This window comes from Pongo pygmaeus, chromosome 10, assembly GCF_028885625.2.
Source record: "Pongo pygmaeus isolate AG05252 chromosome 10, NHGRI_mPonPyg2-v2.0_pri, whole genome shotgun sequence".
Lineage (NCBI taxonomy): Eukaryota > Metazoa > Chordata > Mammalia > Primates > Hominidae > Pongo > Pongo pygmaeus.
In genome coordinates, this window is record NC_072383.2 from 95,882,632 (window position 1) to 95,908,527 (window position 25,896).

At 36.5% G+C, this 25,896-nt stretch overlaps 1 long non-coding RNA gene across 7 annotated transcripts in view; it reads left to right on the forward strand.

The window, feature by feature from the left end:
* Window positions 1-5,458: 5,458 nt before the first annotated feature.
* Window positions 5,459-25,896, forward strand: part of LOC129010850 (uncharacterized) — a 101,713-nt gene continuing 81,275 nt past the window's right edge. For 2 of the 7 annotated variants that reach the window (XR_010122665.1, XR_010122666.1), the window contains exons 1-2: window positions 5,470-5,934; window positions 8,322-8,381. This is a non-coding gene — a long non-coding RNA (uncharacterized LOC129010850). Of the gene's footprint in view, window positions 5,935-7,762; window positions 7,840-8,321; window positions 8,382-25,896 lie in introns of those variants that run through there. The other 5 variants (XR_010122671.1, XR_010122667.1, XR_010122670.1 and 2 more) reach the window with 5 other exon arrangements.

A 25,896-nucleotide genomic window follows, 5' to 3' on the forward strand; every position in this document is an offset into this window, starting at 1 on the left:
CTACATAAGTCCGATAAATCAAATCTGACAATAGCCAGCAACAGACACCTGTGTCAGGAAGGCATTTCAGAATATCAGTCAGTTCTCAGAAGTCAAGTGACTTTTATAAAAGAGTTGTAGTATTATTCAGATGGGGCTCTTTTTATATGATAAGAGTTCACCTATGGAAGAGAGACTGTGAGATCAAGAGGACACTGAAATTTCTCCAATGTGAAATTCTTCACATTGGAGGATAGAGTCTAAATTTAGAGCAGATGAATATTCAAGTAAGTAGACCAGTTTCAGCATTACATATGCTACTATGCTTATTTCTCCAATGTTTACAATCAAATACTACTTCATTCGATTTTCAGGCAATAGAAATTCTGGCTTTGTACAAAAGTTTGTGGCAACTGCATGACAGTTGTAATGCATTAAAATGTCAAAGATTGATGTGCATAGTAATTGATTTCATATGGTCATGCTCTATTTGGACAATTATAAACATTGCTAATCTAATGTTTCAAGGTACTTATGAACAATTAGCAATTCTGCACTAGCATCACCAACACACTTTTGATGACAATAATATACTGAGATAAGTTCTATAAATCCCAAAAGGGCTGTTGTGTAAAGGATAGTAGAAAAAAATCAGAAAATAAAACTAGAGTGTTCTAGTAGTAAGCATGCAAAAATTCAGTAAAATTAGCAAGGAGACTCTATTGCTTTTCAATAAGGTGCTTGTTTAAAATAAAAAAAATGCCATCTGCAATACTGACTTATTTGGACTTCTACTGCTATTAATGACTAACTTGGCTGTGTAGCCTTTAACATTTCCACAGTGTTTTCTCATATGTTGTAAGAGTGCTTTCTCATATGTTATAAGATCAGTTATACAGAATCAAATGGAAGTGTGTGTTTGGGTACCCTAACATAAATACAGGCATACTTTAATTTGAAAATATTTAAATGCCTCATACATACTGACTTCACTGATTTTTGTGTGTGTGTGCTTATAATGAAAGCCAATTATCTGTGGAGAAAAACTTGACTGGGTGTAAGGAAATTAAATTGTTTTTTAAAGAATTCCTTAAATAGCAATAGCTAGGGAAAAGTCCAGTAACATTTTAGGTCAGGAGTATAATGACTTTACCATGTAAATAAATTATGCTTTATCCTGACTTTTATCAGAAGATTTGGATGGAGAAGACTCCACATGACAGAAGGAAAGGAGATGAGCACTTTCATGTGATGCTCTGTCTGTCTCAGAATAATACTCATCAATCGCTGTGCAGATCTGCCATCAGCTGTTGGAGAAGCTGGGTAGGTCCTGTGTTACTTAAAGAATGGGATGTAGAATAATAACATATGTCTAGTAAGAAAAATTTCTAGAATGGCAGTTCTTGAAGAAAATATGCATGTTCTAGAATTTCTGAGATTTTTCAAAAATGCTGTACAAAATAAATGTAGGAAAATCTTCACCACTTTTTTCTACCCAATTCCTTGGGGGAGTTTCCCAACTTCTATGAAATGCTTATGCATTAAATATCAACTCTCATCAATCAGCTACATGGACATTTTTTTTCATTGTGCTGTAAGCCCCAGACTATTTAAGAGCACATTCATAGAAACATTTATGGAAAATATATTGTTTCATTTTCATATGCAGCAATACATGTCCTTTCCCTTTGTTACCGTTCAAAATGTTCACATTCTGGACTCCGTGTGCATGTTCTTAGAGTTGACTTCCAGCAGCTACCTTTGAATAAAGAAGGCAAAATACTCCATTGTTATTTCTAAATATCTGATTACTTACTAATTAATGAGTAAAATACTTCATTGAGCTTTTCTGGAATGAATTTATCTGATTTAAACTGTACGTCAGGAAGTTGATGAGGTAGACTTTGTAAAATGTGTTATTACTTTGCAGTGAGAGGATTGTTAGGGAAAACGCATGTCTTTCCTTCTACTAATTACCAAATGGTCATACTATAAAATGTTGTAAGCATGTAGAAGGGATGAAGTAACTCCTAATATTTTCCATTAAATGTTCCATGACTTTTTCGAACATCACTCTCAGAAATACTGTTTTCACTTAGCTATGGATTAAGTGGAAATCTAATGTTTCTTCTAACCTGGATCTTAAATATTGAAAAGCCTTAGTTTATGTTGCATAATACGTTTTCTAGTCAGTCAAAATTACATGATCAAATTTTTCAATATTTCAATTTCGAATGGAATAATGGGCATAATTTCCTCTCACACCTGCAGAAATTTCATCTCTCATGTCTTTCTCCAACTCTCAAACAAGTACATTCCTATGGAATAGAAGTTACCAGGGAATCTCTTCATGTCACTCTATACTCACCATCTAAGGAGGGCCTCAGAAGTTGTTCATAGTTTTGCGTTATTTTATTTCTATTAGCAATACTCTGTAACACTGCTACTAATTTCTAAGTTGTGATCATCAGAAATCTTCATTCCGCATGAGCTTTCATGCCAAACCCGTATTTGCTCTCTAATCTCAAATCGGCCAACTGAGATAAGACGAAGACTTTTAATTAGAATTTTAATATGTAATCTAAGCCATTTGTAGATTATGCACAGAGGTGATCTTCTATGTATTTAATAACTGCATGGAGAACTTAGATAATGTTTAATTTTGTGGAGAGATGATTTTTAACTTTGGTAGAGTTGGGTTACTTTTAGCATTCCCAGAGAGACTCTCAGAAGTTATGTCAGCATGAAGTTTATTGTGTGAATGAATAACTGAATGTAGCTGGAGCATGTCTTGGGGAATATTACAAAAATCAGAACATTCTGTAATATAAAGAAGAGATTCTGTTTTCCTTTCACATTTTTTTTTTCTGGGAAACCTAATTTTAAGTCGCTCAAATCAAGTGATATGGATGAAAAGGGATAGATACCCAGTAGATTCTCAGGAGCATTAGCCTGCCCCTTACTACTATTAGTGAGTGGTGCCTCTAATCCTCAAATGTTTATTTTTTAAAATCCTAGCACATGAAACAGTTATGGTTTGTTTTCTTTCAAGAAACAGTTGGCATTTCATGTTGGACTCTTGCTTGACATGAATTATTTGGCAAATTGGGGACTGAAGTGTGAATTATAAACTCAGAGCTATATAATGGACCTCAGGGGTATTCTAGGGACAGATATTTCAGTAGGGACTTCACAAAAAATTTTATTGAGAAAGAAATGATGCTTTTGCATACTCATGAAGCATATAAAACATGTATTTTGCACAAGTATGATACTTCTTTATACACACACACACACACACACACATCCACACTCTTTATGGTGTCTCTGTGTTTTATTTTCATGTGCCCATGACTCTCATTAATGGTGATAACCCTCTGTATATACCTCTAGAAAATAATGGAGCCTGACTGTGAGAACTGTCTGTATTCAAACATGTTAAGAGCTGAATATTTAAAATTTGTTTGGCTCACCAAGCTTGGCTTTCTGAAGACAACAGAAGTGGGATACAGAGATCAAAAAGAAAAAAAAAATGTAAAATGTAATAACATCTGGATGGGTCCTGAGTAATGCTCTAATTAAATGTACTTACACCTAAGTCTTATCACATGCTTAGGAGTGAGCGCTTAGATGCGTCTTTCAAACTGCAACATTAGTCAGTCACGGGGGCCTTGCATGGAAGCTGTCACCTCTACTGTGATTCAGCTCTGTTCTATATGTGAACCTACCTATAATCTATCCTACTTTCTTTCACTGAATGGGCTTCTGCTATTTTGCTATTAAGATAGTAATGTGAAATAAGGTTGTCCTTTGACCTTACAAAGATACACGTGTTCTTTAAAATGGGCTTGAAAATAATCAGTTCATGCCACTTAGAAGAAGCAGGCTACAAGTTCTCTTGTTTTGTTCTTGGCTTATAGGTTATGATGAGTTTAGTCAGAAACCCCGTATACTTTTCTCATCATTGAGGCAGTCTTTTGATGTCCTTTCCCTTCTGAACATAATAGAAGCTCTCCCTGAGTAGAAACCACAAGGCAGCTTTTTCGGAAGTCACCAAGTTAAGCAATTTTAACTTCTGAAAGAGTTTCTAAAGCCTATATTAATTGCTCAGTCCTAGCTAACTTGGCATGACCTGAAATGTTTTTAAAATGCTGGGATTAGGACAAGAGACAGTGTGAAAGGAGGTAACTGTATTTTCTAGATTGTTTTTTGTTTGTGTGCGGAGTTTTGAAACCACACAATTTCTTACTAGTTTCTTTCTAAAAAATAAAGAATACAAATGCTAGATATTTAGAAGAAGCTGTTTGGCAGTGCGCAGATATGTTCTACACGTCTCATTACCATTAACAGCCATGCATGGCTAAACCTCCCCCTATTGCATTGAGGATTTACCCTCTGGCTTTGTTAAGTGATGCCTGAGTGTGGATTTTACAAAGGAGTTTCATAACCATTTTCTACACTATGCAGCACACCTACTATATCAGAATATGCTTCTTGGGTGAATGGTAGCAATTAATGAGAATTGATGTTTATTCAAAAAACATTCAAAGAGCTTGTATATTAAGTCTTCTAGGGAAGGAGAGTTCCATCTCTTATTTTAACTAAATGACAAGCTACTTTTTGTTTTTCTATTCCTTGTCTTCTAGTATTGTTAAACAATCAAATGCAAGGTATTTTGTCTTCTTTCACTCCTTAAAAGAAAATCAATCAATTAATACACAAAGATAAAAGTTAGAAACCTACTGTAATCTAATAAGGTCCAGGAATTTAAAGAATCAAATGTACCTTCTGGGTTTCAGAATCCATCGCGGAGAATGTAGAGTAAGTTATTTTTCTCTGACCTTCCCTAATTTGGTTTCACTGCCTTAGATATAATTCAGACACTGGTGCAGTACTGGGGGTGGGAGGTGTTTTGGGGTACTTGAGAAAGCAGTGGGATCTAAAAAAGAGACACCAAATACTCTAGCCTCTAGGGAAATAGGTCTATTGAGGTGGCTTTTTGTGCAGGTTTTCAATGTGCCACACCCCTTTGCAAAAGGTTGGGACCCCTTGGCTTTATTCAGCCGGTTTGTGTTGGCGTATATATATTTACACTCAGGATGTTTTGAGCAACCCTTATTCCTCTCTTTTTAAATCGGCTGCACTGTTCATCTTGAATATCAAGGTTTTCCTATACTTGCTAAGTCTTGCTCATGTAATCTAATGCTTCATTTCTTCCCAGAAAAATAAGATATTTGCATCAAATTCAGCATTTCAATAGCAAAAAGTCCCTCTTTGTAAAAGATATAGGATTAGTTTCTGCTGTGAGTTTATCTGTATCATCTCCATTTATTTCTCAGGGGTGATGAGAAGACTTTGCATTTGACCAAAAAGCACTAGTAAATAAGGAGTTAAAATGAAGGCAGGCTCGCTGGTTTGCTGAGATCTGTCAGAGTCTGACTGGCTGGCTACATATCTGTCTCTGGAACAATAGGTACCTGTATTCTGCACGGACTGCTGGGCAGCACTAGCACTCTGGAGAAGGTCTGCCGCTGTCTGCACTTTCCTGGTGAGAATCCCCAATGACAGTCCCACTTTTCAGTGGAGGAGAACAAAATATCTGTCTACTCTCTTGATGAAGGACAGAGCTTTGATCATATTTGTTCAGGCTTGACTTGGCCGGAGGTTTTAGGTTCTTAGTCTCAAGTCAGCAGTCTCTCTCTCTCTCTCTCTCTCTCTCTCTGAAACACACACACACAGAGACGCACACACACACACAAGCACACACATACACAAGCGCAAATCCTCGCTCTCTCTTTCTCTCATTTCCCCTCATAGGTTCTATGCAGGCAGATGAGTGTCACAGCTGTAACTGAGGCACAGAGCAGTACACATAGTGGAGCCGATTTCCGCGATGGCGAGAGGGGGCACCGGAGGTGACAACAATAACAAGACCGTCCTTCAGACAAGTTTTAGGTAAGAAAATATTTATTCCCAGATTCTTGTATTTCTGCACTTTGTGTCTGCAACATTGAGATAGAAAGCGACTCTGGATAGGGAAATATTTTTGTGAGGGTATCATCTGTGCTGTCACTTGCCTGCAAACCTGTGTTCTCGGGGCTTTGTGTTACTGGAATCGCCGGAGGTGAAGTGTGAGCGGAGCTGAGTGGAAGGGTGAGCTGCTTTTTGTGTCTGTCTGGTGATATTCAGCATGCTGTTTAAATTTATATCTGGAAAAAAATTCTGTTTGATGATTGTTAGCAATGTTTTGTGCAACGTAGAGCAGCATATGGCCATGCAGAATTCAAGGGATGCTCTTTCATTCTTAATTTGTAATTATTTTTACACTCAACTGTACTGAGGTCAGAGAGTTTCAAAAATTAATGAGATTCCCTGTGGAGTTCAAATAGTAATATCTACGTGAGCTGTCACAAAAAGATAAGATTATAATGGTATGTTTTCAACATAGATTTAACTGTCTTATTTGGAACATACTCCATTTGAAATATATATGAAATGTACAATAGTTTATGGAAGCCTATATGTTTTTGGAAATTAGCCGGTTTTTTTTTTTAATGATGAGGAGAAATTGACTCAAAATTAGACTGTAGAGGATGAACACTTTGTGTAGAGATATTACTAAAACTTAATAGACATTATTGCTATGGCAATAGGGAATATCTTATACTTTCGAGGAAATAAGAAATAATGAATGAGTCGCACGCTAAAAAGAAATCTGCAAATGTGTTTTCATTTTAAGTAATACAAAAAAACTCAGCAGATATTTAGGGTGAAACATTGCTGGCATGAACAAAGAAGCCAAGTGTACACATAGATGAGAATTCTTTGTCACAAAAATGAGTCCAGGACATCGATTTAGGAGGTTAAGTGATTTTTATGTTCTTAGTGCTCCACAAAAGGGAGTCTATTGGGATGAATCCAGACATTTAAAAATGTACCAAAAACTTTCATTTCCCACAATTTAAAAGCATTGTTTATGTTCCTGATACAACACATTGTTTAAATGAGGAGGACCAAAAAGCAGCCTGAATATACAGTAATCGGGGCTAAAGATGGTTTTTATCCCCAGGTCCCCATTTACAAGATCCATTCGGAGCTTCCTGTGATATATTGTTATGTAAATACTGTTCAGCCAGGGAAAGCAGTACTATGGAGATTCAATTTACTTTGAAAGTTGTTCATTATAGCAGGGATGAATGTTATTTATTTGATGTGATTCAAAGGCTGGAAATGACTTTTTCATTGTGGCGCCTTTTGTAATGGGTGCAGGGTGATCTAATCTTTTTAATTTTGGCTTTCACACCAGTGGAGATGAAAAGAGATCTGAACTCATTTATCGGTTGCTAGGTCCTTCTGGAGGCCCAAGTCCTGTTGGTGGTTGCTATGGCCAGTCTGACCTCAATCTCCGTGGTTTTGGGGACTTAGCAGTCTTTTTTTTATTGAGGAGCATGTACCTTGATTTATGTCCAAAATTGTGGCTGAACGTCTTTGTCTGCAAGTGATAAATGGTGCCGAGCAATTCATCAGTTCTTACAAGTAAACACTGCTGTCCCACTAAAAATATGTTTTGTTCTGAGTTAATGGTATGGAACAAGGCAGCCTCCACAAACAGCTATCTTTTATTGTGGAGGGGCCACTGAAACTTGGAGCAAAGTGGAGGAAATTGGCATTCACTTTCTTGTACATTAGCATTTCATTTGTGATTCGGATGATGCAGCTCTAGGTGGATTGACTATGAAAGGGTGAGCCTTCCATTTCCTTACCTTCTCTCTAACTGGGGTGCCTGTGAAACCGGCAGGCTCTCTCCAAATGCCTGGATTCTGCTGGGGGAGTAAGAAGTCAGGAGTAGTTTGTCTGATGGTATTGGGATCTGCTTTGCAATTGCCAAGCGCTAAGGCACAAGCTGGCAGATGTGCTGCGGCTCAGCTACGGGAGGCTCTGTCGCTTTCAGTCGCAGGCTGGTTCTTTGGGGGAAAGTTGTATCCAATATTGGTGACTCCCGGGAATATTCTGCTTGTGTGCTACTTAATGGTCTCTAGGCTTCCTTGTCTTCTAGAACCTTGTTAGAAAGGAGCCTTGGTGATTAAGAGGCTATGGAGTATACAGCCTTGCTTAGCAGATGAGCCCTGATCCATTTCCCGTTTCCTTAAAAACGGCTAATTGATGGATGCTGCAGAAAACATGCACTCTGCTAATAAGATGGTGATGACAAAATAGGTATCAGGAAAGGCATTTATTGCTTATAAGCACCATCAGCTTCCTTTCGAGTGAGATTGTGGCTTTGTAGTAAAGTTTTTTTTTTTTTTAAGTAATATGCTAATATTTTATTCTAAATCGTCCAGCGCTGAATATCTTCAGGAAAATGGGTTCCATGAGAAGTGACATCCTCCTCGAATCAAAAGGTAAAAATTCAACATTTTAAAAAGTGCAATTTTCAAACCATTTCCTCTACTTCTTGCCAGTAGCATTGGAAAACTGCTGTCTAAATATAATTATTTAAAATTTGCTTTTTTTTGAACATTAAAGGTTTAGAGAGAAGAGCTTAGAGAATTTGATTGTTAGTCATTTTCTGAAGATTGGCTAGCTTTGGTGATAAAATGCAAGCAGGTGCTCCCTATATTTCCCTTCAGCCTTGAAAATAAGCAGCTTTTTATTTCTTTAGAGAAAATGATCATTTTGGAGATCAATAAAAGTAATATTTATTTTATGTGGATTTTATTTCTAGAACTAGTAAATTAAGAACCAGGGTTAGGTGATGTCAAAAGGTCTCTTCTGGCTTGAAAATTCTTTACGAAGTACCAATTTTCTAAAGGAACCAATAAGCGTGCCTACATTATTGTAATCGCACTTATTCAACCAATGTTTAGCTTTCTTTAGTAGAGCAGCAGCAAAAGTTCCATGCTTCGGTGTACAAGTAATCACTGTGGCTTGAAGTAATTTCCAAATAATTGATTTTTGAACGTATTAAAAAAAACCCTGATATGTTAGTGCTTTATTAACTTTGGGGTTTTATAGAGCTCAACTTGTGGCTCCTTTACTTGGGTTTCTTACTTCAAGTCCTCTTGAAGGTAATATTTTATATAAGTGGTTAATTTCCCAAGATTTGATTTTAGGTATTTGGAGACAAGTGCTCCTCGGTATGTATCTATGTATGTATATGAACACATTTTAATATAAAGTGTCTTATAAATTTCACATTGTGTTTTGCTTTGCTGTTATTTCAAAGGATTTAAGTGAATGGTGGATAGTGCTCAATTTCCTGAAATGATTAAATTCACTCTCTGAAGAATCTGGGGAAAAGGCCTGTAATGACATTTTGATGACTTTCATTTTAAGGTGCAATAGAAATTGAGTAAAATGTTTTAATAGCTGTTCTCTAATATCTCGTTCCAAATACAATGTTTTTATTGCTCATTCTAGCTTACAATTTTCTGGTGATAATAATGTTGGCTGGCAATTGTTTCTTGCATAGAAATCATTTTATCCTTATGTAAAAGTTATTTCAGAAAAGTCTTCATGCATTTATCTCAGCTGAAGCAATTGCATTGAACTCTTGAGATAAAACAGTGAGTATTTCCAGATTGCGCCTACTTTAATTTGACACTTCCTTAGGAGAATTAGGAGTGTCTTAAAGGGAAGAATATTTGATATGATAGTTTGTAGTTTAAGGAGAAAAACCAAAGAGGCATGCAAGTCAGAGAAAGCTGAGAAAAGAAGGAAAGAAGGAATAAATACTATGAGTGATTTTACTTCGCTTGGTTTTACTTTGTTTGCCAGATGTCATATATATTTTAAAATTTAAAATTGGACTAAGAAATAAAAAATGTATGTAAATATGCTGTTGTTATAGCTATCTTCTTTATTAAATAGGTAAGTGCAGAGATATAAACGTGATAAGATTACAGCTAATGTTACCAGGAACATCTTTGCACCTCAATTCTTTCAAGAGATGTACACACAAGTAACATTAATCACATAGCTTTTAAAGAATCATATCTTTTGGGAGCTAAAGTTATGACATATTAGATCAATTTTCATGTAAGTCAAAATGAAATCCTGACGTCAATTTTTCTGTGCAACTTACACAAAGCCAATAGCTTCCAGACTGCATTGTTCTAAATGCTAATTAGACAAATTTTTATACAATTTAACTTGATTATAGTAAATAATTAGTCAGAATATAATATTGCTGAATTAACACACCATTAGTGTAATTTTTTAGAGAAGTAAAATTAAGCTCTGGCATCTGATTACATTATTCTCTCCTGATATGTTTACTACCTTTCTCCAAGTTTGCTTTCTTCTTGTCATTATGTTCCTTTTCAAATACCACTATTACAGACCAGCTATTATAATACTTCCTTATAGTTTCTTTCTGCCTACTATAATTCTGCCTTTGTCTTTGTGCTGTGCCATTATTCTTATCTGTCACCTAGAAAGTTGTATTGACTCTGAAGCTATTTATCTGACCCATTTGCCTGAATTTGGGTGAGGCGGGGGAAAGGCTAAAACTTGGTTCATTAGAAATTGTGTATGAAGTGCTAAAATATTTGAGTTGGCTTTGGTATGTTCACGGGATTGATATTAGGATATGGATTTTCTTAGTAGTAGCCAGTTATTTGTGTAATTCAATAAAATCTTTTCTTCAACTATCTTGGTTTATTTTCCACAAAACAGAGCATCATCTAGGAAATTTATTATAAAGAATGCACTGTCAGGGAGGGGCCCTCTTAGATAGCTAGTAAAAATATCACTCCGAGTTACTGTTCTACCTTGTTGGCAAGGATACATGGTAAAGCTTTATCTACAGGTTTTGTATGTAATCATCTTTGTGATCCAACAGCAAATTTTCATTTGTTTCACTATCAGTTGGATAGCTGTTGTTTAAATGCTACTAGAATGATTTAAGAAAAAAGTTATCCTAAAAAGCTTAATTATTACAATCTAGGACTCACTAATAATTTATTCAGATTTTAAAATGTGAACATTGTATTTGCTTAATGGTGTTTATAATCTCTTTTTCAAGAGAAGGGCTACATAGACTCGTTATGTCCCTGAATCCTTCTAAAGTTGCTAGACTTTATGATCCTATAATACTACACTGTATATTGTACAAAACCTTTTTGCATCCTTACTAATATCTCTAAGCCGTTCATTCATGCCCTTTATGTTAGTTGACATTATTTAAGCACAGTGTTCTTGTGATGTATAAGTCTGTGAATTTCCTGTGTTTTTCTGACAATTGAGTTCGTAGTTCAAATGCAGTTACTGAAGTATACTAGTAGGTTAGTAGTTTCCTTAGAGAGATACAAGGTAACACACAGTGGTCAGGAACATATGGTTTGTAGTTAATTATCACGATCTCAAGTGTTCTAACATAGTTTACCGTAGAGATCCTAAAACATGCAGAATTTCCAGAAAATATTTAAAGAGGAATTCAATTTGCTAGAAATTGGAAACATGGAAGTCAAATGAATTATTTTAAAAATCTCCTCCCATATGGATTTAGAAAGCATTCATTTATTCATTCACTCATGCATCAAATGTTTGTTCAGTGCCTACCATGTGCCAGACACTATTCTTGCAGCTCTTGATTGGTCACCATTAGTTCAGTATTTAATATATTTTCCTGATTTTGTAGATTATGGGACTCTTACTAGTGATTTATACATCATTAGTGAATCACACATTGCAATCCAAATTATTTTGGAGCATATATTTCTCTTTTCTACTCTTTAAATGGCTTAAGATATATATATTCTAGCCATATATACCAATTTAGTAAAAGGGGAAAGATTTATACATTCTGAAGAGAAACGAGAGTGTGTGTGTGTGTGTGTGTGTGTACGTATATATATACACACACATACACCAATTTAGAAGAAGATATTGGTAAAACAGTCAGAATGTGCTTCAAGAAGTTATCTTATTGATATGTATTTAGAAAGTCTAAATTTATCCCATTTTCCTTATTATTCAGGCCCACTCTGCAGCACACACTAAATTGATTTTACTGTTTTTATGCTTCCTTCCAATGCTTCCTGTATTATTTTAAGGGATTTCTAATTCTAATTATGAATGGCTAACACTTACCTTCTATATGCCAGACAGTGTGCTAAGACCTTTACCTTCATTTTCTAATTTAATCTTCTCAGTCACTTTATGAGAATGGTATCATCATTACGTCTGTTTGAAGATGAGGAAACTGAGGTTTCGAGAAGTTAACTTCTTCAGGGTCACAGAGCTAACAAGCAGCTGAGATGACTTAAAATCTAGGTCCTTCAGGTGCCATTAATTTTTCTTGTTATTCAACACATATTATTGAGCCTCTATAATGTCCTAGGCTTGTTCAAGTTGTTCAGAATAAAGCAGTGGATAGAACAGGCTTTAAAGCCCTGTACTTTATTGCCCAAGTCAATGTCCTTAGAATACAGGTACCTCATAACTACCTTGAGGCTTTTATTATGTTATTTTCTTCTGCATTCAGGAATTCCCCAGAGCCAATAGGATACAATTTTAAAATGTCAAACCTTTTTAGATCTCATACTATTTGACTTCAGTCCTTCTTTCCAACTGTATCATTCTCTGTTTCTAAATAGGGATGGTCTACACTGTAAGGCTGATTTGCTCATTGCCCCCACAAAGTTTGTCTTGCATTTTCCCTGTTCATTCCTGCATCTGAAATAATTTTGCCACTGCCTTCTCAAAGCCCTCAAACCTTCAATGTCTGAGTCAAAGCCCTTGGCTCCCAGGAAGCCTGTTTTAGAAATAAAATCCCCAAATTCTTTTATCTGCATTGATTATTTAACACATGACAGTTGTAGCAACTAAGATGATTTGAGCGAGATAATGCTCCACATTTTTTACCCTGTCTGTGTTTGGAGGTGTGCCCAACTGACATACTGGCTAAGAGTTCAGGGTCCCAGCAGTGAAATAAGAGAAGAATATTAAAAAGATAGGACCCGAAGACTAGGAAGTAAGAGCCTCCACTGCCTAGCACAGTGCCTGGCATAGGGTGTGCAGTTCATACACGTTTTAGGCCAGGAAAAAGGAGAGGAGGGGAGGGAGGAGGAAGAGAATGACAATGGAGGAAAGCCTGCAGGGAAGGAGAAAATAATACTCCTAAAATCATAACCTAAGGCCTTTAAAGATCTTTAAATATTTATATTAGGGTTAGAGATATCATTAAGGAATATATTAATATATGCAATACATTTTTGATTCTTCCTGGAATAGATTGTCACTTTTATCTACATTAATGCATTTGATATAGAATGGACTTTCTGGTGTTTCTAAGGGAAAGTGCAATTGTGTTGTGTTTGTGTGTTTTCCATCACAATTCAGGCCTACAATGCTGTTAACTCTAAGTTGATTTTGCTGTTTTACACTCTAAATGATTATTTTTCTATTTCCTGGGATATATTTCAGTATCATAAAAGTTGCTGACCACCCACCACCCCCTAAAAAAGAGCCATTTCCTTAACCATCATAAAGTTTTATTAGCTAATACCTCATGTTGGGTTTTTATTTTCAATAAAAGCCGAATTCAACATTCAAACTCCTAGTGCAAATCTCCTCTATCAATAAACAGTACTTGTGGTTAATTTTATTTATATTTTTGCTTGATTATATGCAAAGGTGTAGCCTTGAAATCTTAAGAGAGATATATGTCTGTATTTTTATGAACACGCAAACCAAGTTATTAAGATAGAAATTTTACTTCATAGGAAAATCCAGGTGGATATTTAAAAAAATCAAGTACTACATCTGACCTCTGCTGTAAGGCTGTTTTACTGGCTGTAACAGTCAGATTAATGTAGATAGATATAAATATAGATGGGGCTTCCTTCAAGGAGGTATTACTTTTGAATAATATATGTGTAGCGTGTGTTAATTTTCCTGGGTGAAGCAAGCTAGAAAAGTTGCTTCTTAAACCAGTGACTGTAACAGGTTGTGTGTACCCTCTAACTTATATGGGAGGACCCTGCTGAAGCAGCCCCATTCTTTGGGAATTCCTATCTGCTAGTGGAGATAAGTGAGCATAAAGCTTTGGCCATGAGGCTTTGAGCTGTCCTGCTTTTAAGAAACAAGAGATATTTCCACAGTCTGTCTTGTAGTAGTAGTAGCTGAACAGCCCGTGAGAGTTCCAGAAATGAACTGTGCTCCAAATGCTTATCACATGCTGTGTTGATGTCGGTAAACTGCAGAGGATGAGCTGGGCTCCCCTTTAACCCTAACTTTCTATGGTGTTTTCATTTTGACACTAATTTCAGGCATGAACCTTGGCCCTTAGCTACAGTGTGTAACTGTTGGTATCTCACCGCCACCTGGGTGCACAATGAGAGTAGCAAATGGAGAACAATATTCAGCCTCTGTAATTGCCACAAGAATGCACAACATGCAGTTGGAAAGGGAAATATTTAATCAGCCAGTTTTCTCAATGCAGTCCCCATCAGTTGAGTTGGTTGAAGATTTTTTTTCCTCTATATTAACGGCTTGTTTTGTCACTGTGAAGATAGATCCTTTGGCTTCCTCTTGAATTCTTATTATGCAAATTTGGGGACATTGCATATTAATTTGAACATACAAGCATAAAGGAGATATTTTACGCTAAATTCATAGCTCACTTTGGTCAAAAGATTTTTTTTAAAAAGCTCCTGGAGTCCTCTGTTTTGTTAGTTGGCTGTGGACTTAATATGTGAAAGGCTGTAAGTGACGCACGAATAATACCATTCCATTTTTAGGCATGTTGTATGATGATGCTGTTGATCTTTAAAAGAAATTCCATTTGGTGACATTTACAGAAATAGTTTTGTGTTAGCAGCTTTTAATTTTAATTTTAAAAAATATTGAGAATGGTGTAACTTTCAAGTGGTGAGGAAGTCATCTAGAAGGTACATACTTACGTAATGGAAACGGGAGACATACATGGACTCTCATCAGATGTTGTGCTTATATTCAATCCAGGGAAACAGTTTGACAAGTAAGAATATGGTATAGTGCAGAATGCCAGTATAAACAGGCAGATCGCCTTAAAGACTCAGATCTATTTTATTTTAAGCCCGATGGTGTTAAAGTGCTAGGAAGATCCGAATCCAGAGTCGAGTAGTCCTCACTTGAATCCTGTTGATTCAGTGCAATGCAGTCCAGTCCATGACAATTAACTCAGTTACTTACTGATTGGATCTCTAATATTTATAAACACTTTAAACTCCTCCAGTCAATTATCTCTTTGATAATATTATTTTATCTTTCGGTTGGGTAACTAAAATAAGATAGATGGGTACATATGACAAAGAATTTCTGGTTCTTTCCCACAAAACAAAATATTTCAAAGAGTTCAGAATTTCTACATGGTTTGGAAATTTAATTTTTCATTCCAAATTGGGTAAAAGTTGGTATAGTGTACAGTCTTTTAGACTAAAATGGTTTTGCTTTGACCCCAATAATCACAATTATTATTATAACTTTGGAAAGATTTTCAATCATTCATTCACTCAATCATTCAATTGGCTTTTTTTCTTAATTATCTCATCTGAACAGTGTTGCTAATGGCCCTGTGAAGGATTTTATAAAAGGAGAAAATATAATCGTTCTCTCATCAACTGTAGTAGAATTGGAGAGAAAAGAAAACCTTGAAGAACTAATTGAATAATATAATAAAATTACTGTTAGCAATCATACTGTAGTAGTGTGAAGGGAAAAGCTATTTCTGCACAGGTAGAAAGCAGTATTAACAATCAAATGTAAGTTTTAGGCTCAGAATGTAGGTTCAGGTTATTTGTTGTGAGAATAATGAGAATATTCAGAATAAAGGCTAATTCTTGGAGATGGATTTTAGAATTTTCAACTGATTTCATCAGCAAAAACATAAGGCTTTCATTTCATAAAAACTTTAAAAAATGTAACTATGTCATCCTGTTAGTGATTAATTCAACTGTCTAAAAAGTACAAATATTTTACTTTATTGAAGGTTTATAGTAAAATACGTGTGTGTGTATCGAAGGCTGGGGACTTGGTGGATTTATTGGTGCCCTTATTCAACTTTGCAGTAGTCTTCCGTAGTTTGGACATGAATGTAAATTGAAATATTTTAAAAATAGTTTACATCATTGCTTGTGCCTATCTTCTGAAATATGTCAACTTCCTCACTATCTTGAGAAGATAGACTAACACATTCTATGTGATGGAAAACTTTTCAAAGCTGTCTTTCACATCCCAGGATGTGTAAAGCCCTGCCCATAGCTTCATTCTCTGGCAGAAATATTATACCATTTACCCACATAGATAAAAACACTATTCCAAATAAAGCTTAACATTAAGCAAAGAGCTTTGGTATTGGTTCAATTCTCGCTTTCTATCTCAAATATGAAAGTTTACGATTTTAAGGAAAAACAACTTTGTATGCATGTTCATAATCATTTTCCAGGAAAGCCAAAGATTAGCAGGCCAAAAAGAATTGGAAAACTTCACTTTAAAAGCCTTGACATTTTTGCCCTTAGTTACCTCTGTGTTGAAAAGCAAAGGCTTCGTAATGACTTAATTATTCTCTTCTTTTCTCTGGTGGAGTTTGTGTTTTGTAGATGTAGAAAAAAGAGCCTTGACTATTTCTGGCTTCTCTGCCCAGGGAAGTGAAGAATTGGCTAAAAAAGTACACATTCCTAGCAGACATTTCTTATTGACAGTGTATGGTATTCTGTGAGCTGGAGAAGACAGATACCCTTTTATTGGGGTCAGGGGGAGGATGTAGCAAACGACCAATTTTCCTGGAGATCCTATTATGTGAAGGGACTTAATACTGGACACATCATGGAGAAAATCAGAAAGAAGGCCGCTTAATAAGACCCACTCCTGGATGCGGCCACTCTCAATTCTCAGTGTCTTTGGGAAGCAAGGTTTGCCATCCACTTGTCTAAACAGATAATGACAGCAGAGGTGCTACACACCTTCTCCCTGTGACTTGTGAATGCCTTTCATGCTCCCAAATAAGGAACTCCTCTCACTGCTGTCTGCTCTGAGCTGTATTTCATTTTGATAGCCATTTGCAGGAGACACCTTTGAACTCCACACAATGTAAAAGATGTGGTTGAGAAATTCTTCAGTGGAATTTCTTCTCCTTTTCCCCCACCCTCATTTTCCTCTGGGTGATTTAGAGCTTGAAGATTAGGTACTTAGAGACAGTATGTCTGACCTACCTTTAAAAATACACATTAAGACTCACAATTTGAAGAAAAGAAGCCAAAAAAAAAAAAAAAAACACCTTGAGAAAGACAAAGGATTATATATTGAGGAAATATAGTATATGGTCAAATTTAGAAATCAGAAGAGTTGAAAGAAAATATGTGGAAAAAAATTGTTTTTATTGAATTACAGATTCAGCTATTCCCAGTTTCACTTTCACTTGCTGGATCATAATGTCCAATGTCTTCTTCAAATTTAATTTTAGTGTCATGCCTCTAAAGTAAATATGTTTGAGAGTAGGCATACTCACTTTGTTACTATTAGGAGATGATACACCTCTTTGGTACATCTCCAGTGTACTCATTCATAATAATTTAACTTTGACATAAATTGCTCATTGCCTTCTGTCTTTTCCCCAATAATGTAGCCAAAGTATTTTGAGTAATGTTGCTTCCGAAAACAAATACAACTTCTTAGCTTTCATCTTGAAATATTTAAAAGTGAAATCTAAATTACAGTGCTACACCAATCAGTGTTCAGCAGCACAAATTGATTGTCTTGTCCATATCTTGTCAGTAATCAGTGAGTTTCTACTTCTCAGGTGCATGTTTATTTTTCTAGGCTACATTGATCAGTCAAGATTTCAGCCATTTTTACCTTGGAGTTTGTGCCCTGTGATTTGAGGGCATTGGAAGGCTTTTGAAGGTCTAATATTCTAATATTTGAGCATACACTTTCAAGAGAGGGTAATTGGAGCCCAGGCATCTATGTCTGATGGCATTTGGAAGATCTTCTCAGCTGATGTCACCTTTTCTTTTTCACCTTGGGGCCATAAGAGAAGCAGCAACCTCTGTGGTAGGAAGAGTACAGCCTTTGGAGTCAGACCAAATTAGATTAAAATTCCAGACCTACTACGACCATGGACCAATTGCTTAGTATCTTTGAAACACAGTTTCTTCCTCTGTAAAATAAGGATTATAATACCCACCTTAGTATCTTTTTTTTTTTTTTTTTTTTACCATTTCCCACATTTCTGGCATCATTTTCACATGGACTAAAGGCAAGCATTATGATCCTTCACACTTTACAAGTTACTATACAGAGGTTTAGAGAGGTTAAAAAAAAAACACCCAAGAACACACAAGGGTTGTTAAGTAGCGGGTCCTCTTGTTGATTATCTTATTTCAGTAGAATTTGTTTTTAGGAAAGGACGTGCAGTGTCCAAAAATACGTACATAATAAATATGCGATTTAGCTTAAGCCCTTGGTTATGATATTAGAGATATACTAAAGTATTAATACTGCAGTGTTAAAGCTGTAATTTCTATTTCACCCATGTTGCTGCATCACATACTGATGCTGTTTGAGAGTGTGCTTTTAAGTGGCTGTGGAGGACTATATGCAATGAGAGCTGCTTTATGCTTTTCTTTTTGAAGATGTTGATGGTGCTCTCATCTTGATGAGCACAACTCCTTTTCAGTAAAGATTCTGGATAAATGTCTGTTGCATGGAATTGAATGCTAGTCTACAAGGCAATTTTTATACCTTAGATGAAGAGTGGATGCCATTTGCCGAAGAGCTTGACATTCTCAGGGAGTCATTTTATAGCCTAAAAGAATTTTATATTTGTGATTGTATGACTCTTGATAAAGAATAAAAAAAAGAGAATGATTTACTAAGAATTTAAACGTTTCATTCCACTGTGGCTTCATCTGCTGCCCATTTGCAGGACACTGATAACTTCAGCTTCTTCTCCTGCTTCATCTGCAGGCTCTTGAAGTCTGTGGGATGCCCAAGTGTGTATAGAAACTCGGAAATAGCACAGTCCCTCTGGTTAAGAATAACATGTCAGTTTTCTTCTCTTGCTTTTGTGTGCTCTCTGGAGCTCACCCATGCATGATGTTCCAGTGGACTTCAAAGGCAAGTCTATGGTTGGATTAGCTCCACAGGACAGAGAGCAAGGTAAGAAATAGGCTTAGTGCTATCAAGGCCCACTGGGGAGCTGATAGAGCCAAGCTATGTGGTTTCCAAAATGATTTGTTCATTCATGTCCTCATGGAAGAATAGGCAAATTTGCATAATACTTTCTATTTTATTATCACCATTAAAATTTCTGCATTTTCAAAATGCTGTCTGGACAGTACTCCAAAAGGCTGATTTATAGCTATATAATACCTGCACTTGAGGGGTTGAAGATCTAAAAAAAGAGATATAGATATAATAAATTTGGAATTAGAAAATACTACTAAAGTCATAAAGACATAAAATATTCAGATCATAGGGTAATTTGGGGTATTAAAAAAGGAATGGAGGAAAGAATGGTGTGTACTTCAGAAACTGCAACTAAGGGATATTTGCTTTCCAGAGGTTGCCAGCAAAGATGGGCTTCTTATAGAATTCTAGAGCCAGGCATTACTGAGGGAAGGAAGGTGGAAGATTAAGTGATTTAAAGACTTAGGAAAGACTTTAGGGGAAGGTTTAGAAATAAAATAGGAATGGTTAGATGATGAGGGTACAGAGGTGACTTGACTGAGAAGAATATGGCAGACTAAAGAGGGTTAAGAGACATAGTGCATGGGGCAGAGTCAGGTGCCCACATGCGCTTTGAAGTTAGGAAAGCCAGCAATATAAAATATCAATGTGGAAACCTAAGGAGGAAGTAGATGTGGTGAGGTCCATGGATAAGCAGTGGAAGCAAACCCTAGCAATCCTGCTGAGCATTGATAATAGGCTTTTTCATGAAGACTTGGAGCCATGGAAAGGCAGATGAAGAATCTTAGTTTTCAGAAATCAAAAGACCAGATAAGAAATGCCACAATAATCCAGGTGAGAGTGCAACAGATCCAGGACTGAGACTATAGCTATGATGTGAAAATCAAAAAGGGGGATAAATTTAATAGTTGTAAAAAATTATATAAAATAAAATAACAACAACATCAGCACAATTTAACACTATAGAAGAGGAGGATTCAGAAACATTAAAGGATAGAAAAAAAATTAAAAACTGGTCATAGGTTTTGCTCCTCTGATAGAAAAGCTACTCATAGAGCAGGACTGAGTAAGAATACGCAGGATCCCAGCAAACCTTTAAGGGAACAAACATACTTAATGCATGGTTTTTCCTCTGTCTCTGGAATGAGGAAGAGAAAGGATAAGGTTATTTCTCTGCACTGTGATTTATTCCATTTTATCTTCAGGATCACAAGTATGTGTTGCTTAACTTTATATAAAGCTAAAAGCACTTTTTAATTGTGTAGTTCCCCTCTGCCAGTTCTTCGAGGTCATTTTATTCAGGATTGTCTAGGGAGACACCGCAGAGAGAAATTGCAATCTGTGTGGTAAAGAAATCCGTAGACTTGGTATGACTGAATGTCAGGTTGAATCTCAGCTGTGGTTATATCCTTCTAGTGAATAGAGCAGAAACAGAAATGAATTATTTGTCTCCAGAAATTGTCTTTCTGTCTTTGCTTTTGGAGACAGTGGCATATGTACTAAGGCTGGAACAATTCTGCTTTGATTTGTCATCAAACACTTGGTATTGGGCTTTGAAAGGGAAGGAAAATATTGTGTAATTCAAATGAGCTTTTCATTTGAAAACGAAAGGCTCTTTGTATAGCTATCATTCCTAATTATTATCAGTAGATATTTCTCTCCTAAGATGTACACCATAATTTTATGACCTGAGAACTACTCAATATTTGCCTCAGTATCTATAAAACACATTTTGATTTAATTTCTTACATTGTAGAAAGTATAACCAGATTATCTGTAGTCTTCTCTTAACTGGAAATTCTGGTAGAGGAAACCGTGAAGTGGAAGCATCTCATTTCATTGTCGTAAGGAAGGCTGAACTTGGAAAAAGGACTTGTTTAAGGTCACACAGCTAGGTAGTGACAGAGCCAGGAAAGTCTCAAAGCTATTTATACCCAGATGAGCCACATTTAACTATGGTGTACTGTCCCTTCTCAGTGTAGGAGATTCTGAACTGTAGACAAACACCAGAGAGTATAATTGGGTATCAGTTTGGATGTTTCATAGTGTGCCCCTGCACCTATCATACAAGCATTATTATAAATAAAGTGTAAGCACTCTGATAGTGACTGACAGGGCTTAAATAGGAGTTAAAAAAGAGACTTTTAGTGAACACTAATTATTTAAGAAATTGCCTTTTGTCTAATTTCCTTAGGATATTTAACAGGAAAACAATACATCTGACTCCATTTTATTCCATGTTTTGCTTGCTATAGAGCCTACCATCCTAGAAGCAGGGCAAATTGCTCCCAAATTTTCTCAAATGGAAAAGAGAAGCAGAGCAACCTCTAGTAGAACTGTGGTCTGGGTTGGCACTCGGGCACCAGTGCTCCGTGGCTCAAGTGCATCCATCCATCCTCATGTTTCTTTTGTCCCAAATGCCCTCTCCCTTGTCCTGGTCCCTCTCCATTATTATTCTGATCGCTCTCCTTCTCATCTCATTCAAACATCTTGAAAATCTGGTGTATCTGTATTTTGGGTGTTTCCTTGTCTTTGCTTTTTTTTTTTTTTTTTTTTTTTGAGACAAGGTCTCACTCTCTTGCCCAGCCTAGAGTGCAGTGGCACAGTCATAGCCTGCTGCAGCCTCAAACTCCTGGGCTCAAGCAATCTTCCCACCTCAGCCTCCCAAGGAGCTAGGACTACAGGTGCACACACCACTGTACCTGCCTAATTCTTTTATTTTTATTTTTATTTTTTGTAGAGATGGGGGTCTCTGTATGTTGCCCAGGCTATTCTACAACTCCTGGCCTCGAGTTATTCTCCTGCCTTGGCCTCCCAAAGTACTGAGATTATAGGCGTGAGCCACAATGCCCAGCCTTTACTTTGTTTTACAATTCCCAGCATCTGGCTTCTGCTCCTACCTCACTACTGATGAACCAGTAGTTCCTGAATTGCTAAATCCAGTGGGCTTTTAAATTATTTCCTAGATCTCTCTGTGCATTTGACCCCATTGATAGCTCCCTCCCTCTGAAAGTTGCCCATTCCCCTGGCTTCCACTGTACCATACCCTCTGGGTGGTCTTCTAATTATATCTTTTTGCCTCCTTCCTGGACTTCCCTTCTTCCTCTTCCCCTGGGTTCATCTTCAGCCTGTTGCTCTTGCCCTGTACACTTTCCCTCAGTACTTTCATCCACCGTCATGGTTTGTAGCTACTCAGACATTTTATTTGTAGTCCAGTCTCTTGTCTGCAGTTCAGACTCAAATATCCAACAGCTTGCCGTGTCCAACAGGCACCCTCCAGCCTAACGTGTGCAAACTAACCTCATCATCATCCCCCTTAACGTGGTTTCTCATCCTATGCTCTCTGTCTCATTTTGTGGCACCGCTGTCGACTCATTCATCCAAACTAGAAACCCAAGAATCACTTTTGGCTCTTTTTCGCCCACTTTTGTTTTCCATATCAAACCCGGTACCAGGAACTGCTCATTTTTCTTTTCTTTTCCTTTTTTTTTTTTTTTTTTTTTTTTTGAGACAGAGTCTCGCTCTGTCACCCAGGTTAGAGTGCAGTGGCCTGATCTCGGCTCACTGCAAGCTCTGCCTGCTGGTTCACACCATTCTCCTGCCTCAGCCTCCCGAGTAGCTGGGACTACAGGCGCCCACCACCACGCCTGGCTAATTTTTTTGTATTTTTAGTAGAGACAGGGTTTCACCATGTTAGCTAGGATGGTCTCAATCTCCTGACCTCGTGATCTGCCTGCCTCAGCCTCCCAAAGTGCTGGGATTAGGGAACTGCTAATTTTTCACGCTAAACATTTTGTGAATCCATCTGCAAGGATCACGATCACTACCACTGTTGTAGTTCAGAACTACTGCTACTTGTGATGTTTCATCTCTTGCTTGGACATCTGCACCATACAAATGACCTTTCTTCCATCAGCCTTGTCACCATGCGATCCACCTAACATGCAACCCAAAGCAGACCTGCTGTGTGCAAGCTTAAAACCCTCTAGTGTTTCCCTACTCTGCCAGATAAAGTACAAAATATTCCCAAGCTAAATTCTAGCCTTAAATCTGCTGCTTCCTCCCTCTTTCTAGTCTTATCTCTAACAATTTCCTGTCTTGCACTTTGCTTTCCAGCTACATGCAACAGCTTGGAATTCTACACATGAACCATATTATTTCTTTGCACATACTGTCTACTTTGCCTCTAAGTCTCTTCTCACTCTTCTTTCCTGGCCCACTCCTACTTTTTCTTCAGTCAACACAAGTGTGTCACCTTCTCCAAGAAACTTTCCCTTATGTGTCCTGTCCCCACCCCCATCCCAACTATCCTTAGCCTTATCAATACCCCGTACATAATCCAGTCATTGCATTAATTATATCAGTATCCAATTTGTGTTAACCTGAGCTATACAGTTCATTGATAGCTGTTAGCAACTTATTTTCTTCAACTAAATTCAGACTTCCTTGAATAAGAATTTGGCGCAGAACTGGAACGATCTTTGTCTGTTCCACTGCTGATAATTGAGTCATGAAGCTGTTCATGTAAGGATGCATTTATATATTTTTTAACTTTTAATTTTTTTTCTTTCATTTCTTCTGAGGAAGAGCAAACGAGTCACAGATACAAGTATCTTTCATCTTCTCTTACGACATCCATACTTTATGTATATTTTACTCCAAAAACAGGCTAAAATTAAGGAAGATGAAGTTATTGGCTTGCATGGAGCATCATAGTGTCAAAGTGTCACAAGAATCTGTTTTCTGTTTCCAGAACAATCCTCTTACTATTTTATTACCTTGTTTCTCTGTGATTTTTTAAACATTTAAAGGTCTATTTTATGTTAGCTTTATTCAGTCACATACTAAGAACACGGATTTCCCAGGGTGGCCAGTTACCATGCCAAAGAAAGGCTTTTAAAAGCTTTATTTATCCACATTTCAGATATATTTTTTTCATACCGAGAAATAGCATGCTGAGCTTTGCTGTCCCCAAAAATACTACACATGCTATTTTCTCAGGAAGAAGAGTGAGGTTTATTTTTTGTTAATGAAATGCCAAACAAGCCTGGCCGATGTGCCAGGCAGAATTAAATTGGAGCATCTTTGGCAGTAGTCTTCATTGTTCCATCCGTGCAAGTGTTTTATGAAAATTTAGCTGGAGCATTTTTAAAAAATGTTTTGGCCAGATTCTTTTTAGAATAAAGTTGGGACATTCAGAAATTTGGGCAGTACTCATGATATTATAAATATTTCCAAGACTGGCTAAATAAGCCCCATTGTGATCTTACTCATTTGATTCAGGCTGCTCTTTCCACATCCATCTCAAAACTTCAGCCCTTGGCCAACACGAGCATGAATGTAGTGGCAAAGTTCAGATTTACAAACATTGTTTGTAAAGTCATTCTATTTTTAATTTAAATTCCCTCAACCTATGTTTTACAACACTGTTTATTCACTGTCTTTTTGTTCCTCCTAATATCAGAGAAGGAACAAACATACATGCCTTAAGGAATCCCTTTGGAAACCAAAGTTTCCAAAAAGAACACAGCAAAATGGAAAATAGACAAAAAGTACATTCCAGTTTTTAAGTACATTGTCCAGTTTTTATTAACATCTTGGAGATTGGCAAACTTTTACTGAGCTAGTTTAGTGAGTATTTTAGTTTTTGTGGAGAATATGAGGTCTATTATGAATACTCATCTCTTTTGTGGTAGCTCAAAAGCAGCCAGAGACAATACCTAAAGAGAAGAGTGTGACTGTGTTCCAATAAAACTTTATTGACACAAACAGGCAGCAGCCTGGGTTAGGCCACTGGTAATGGTTTGCCAGCCCTCCATGTAGCTTCCCATTACTCCTCATTACTTCCATTAGTAACTTTTTTTGTTTTGATTTTTGACATCATGGAAATAAATATTAATACTTTACTTCCGTCACGAGTAAAATTGTAGGTTATAGCAAAGACAAATACAGGAATTTCTCAAAGATTAGAAAAAATTGATACTTTTTAAGATTTTTAAATTTATTTATTATTTAATTTATTTAATATTTAATTTATGTATTATTTATTTAATAAATAAATTTATTTAATTTATTAATTTTTTAAATTTATTTAATTTATTAAATAAATTTATTTATTTATTTGTTTATGGGGGTGATTAGTGCAGAGGAACCCAGAAGCCCCTCATGCCAAGCACCACCCAAGATTTTTTCTATTTTTGAAGTTCCTGCTTATACAACTGTAAATTTCTTGAGGGGAGCAAATAGCTGAGAATTTGTCTTACACTTTCACCATGACCAGGTGCATGGCTCACGGGACAGTCATATTTTCAAATAAATGAATGAATGACTAGGCCACTGTATGCTATTGTCAGTTTGATAATATTGTAGACAAAATATCAGACCCGAATTTCTAGTTTCTTGGCCCTTTGTGCTCTGTTATTTCAAAGGTTTCCCATATTAGTTGCACTAATAAAGGGCTAAAGAACCACGCTGTTGATGATGGTGAAAGTGGGATGTGCTTTCACCTAAGCCCATGCTCTGAAACAGCTACTCATGGAGGTTTTTGTGGTAAGCATGTATAGATAGGTTTTTTAAAAGTAGGGTACGATTTTTATTTCTAGTGCTTTAAATCTGTTCAGTTAAAAACAAGAAGGAACATTCTTTTTGTGGTGAATGTGGGCTGACAGCAAGATGGATTTACTAGTATTTTCTATTCTTTAGACTTGAGGTTAACATGGGCATAATGTTCTGGATGAAGCTTTG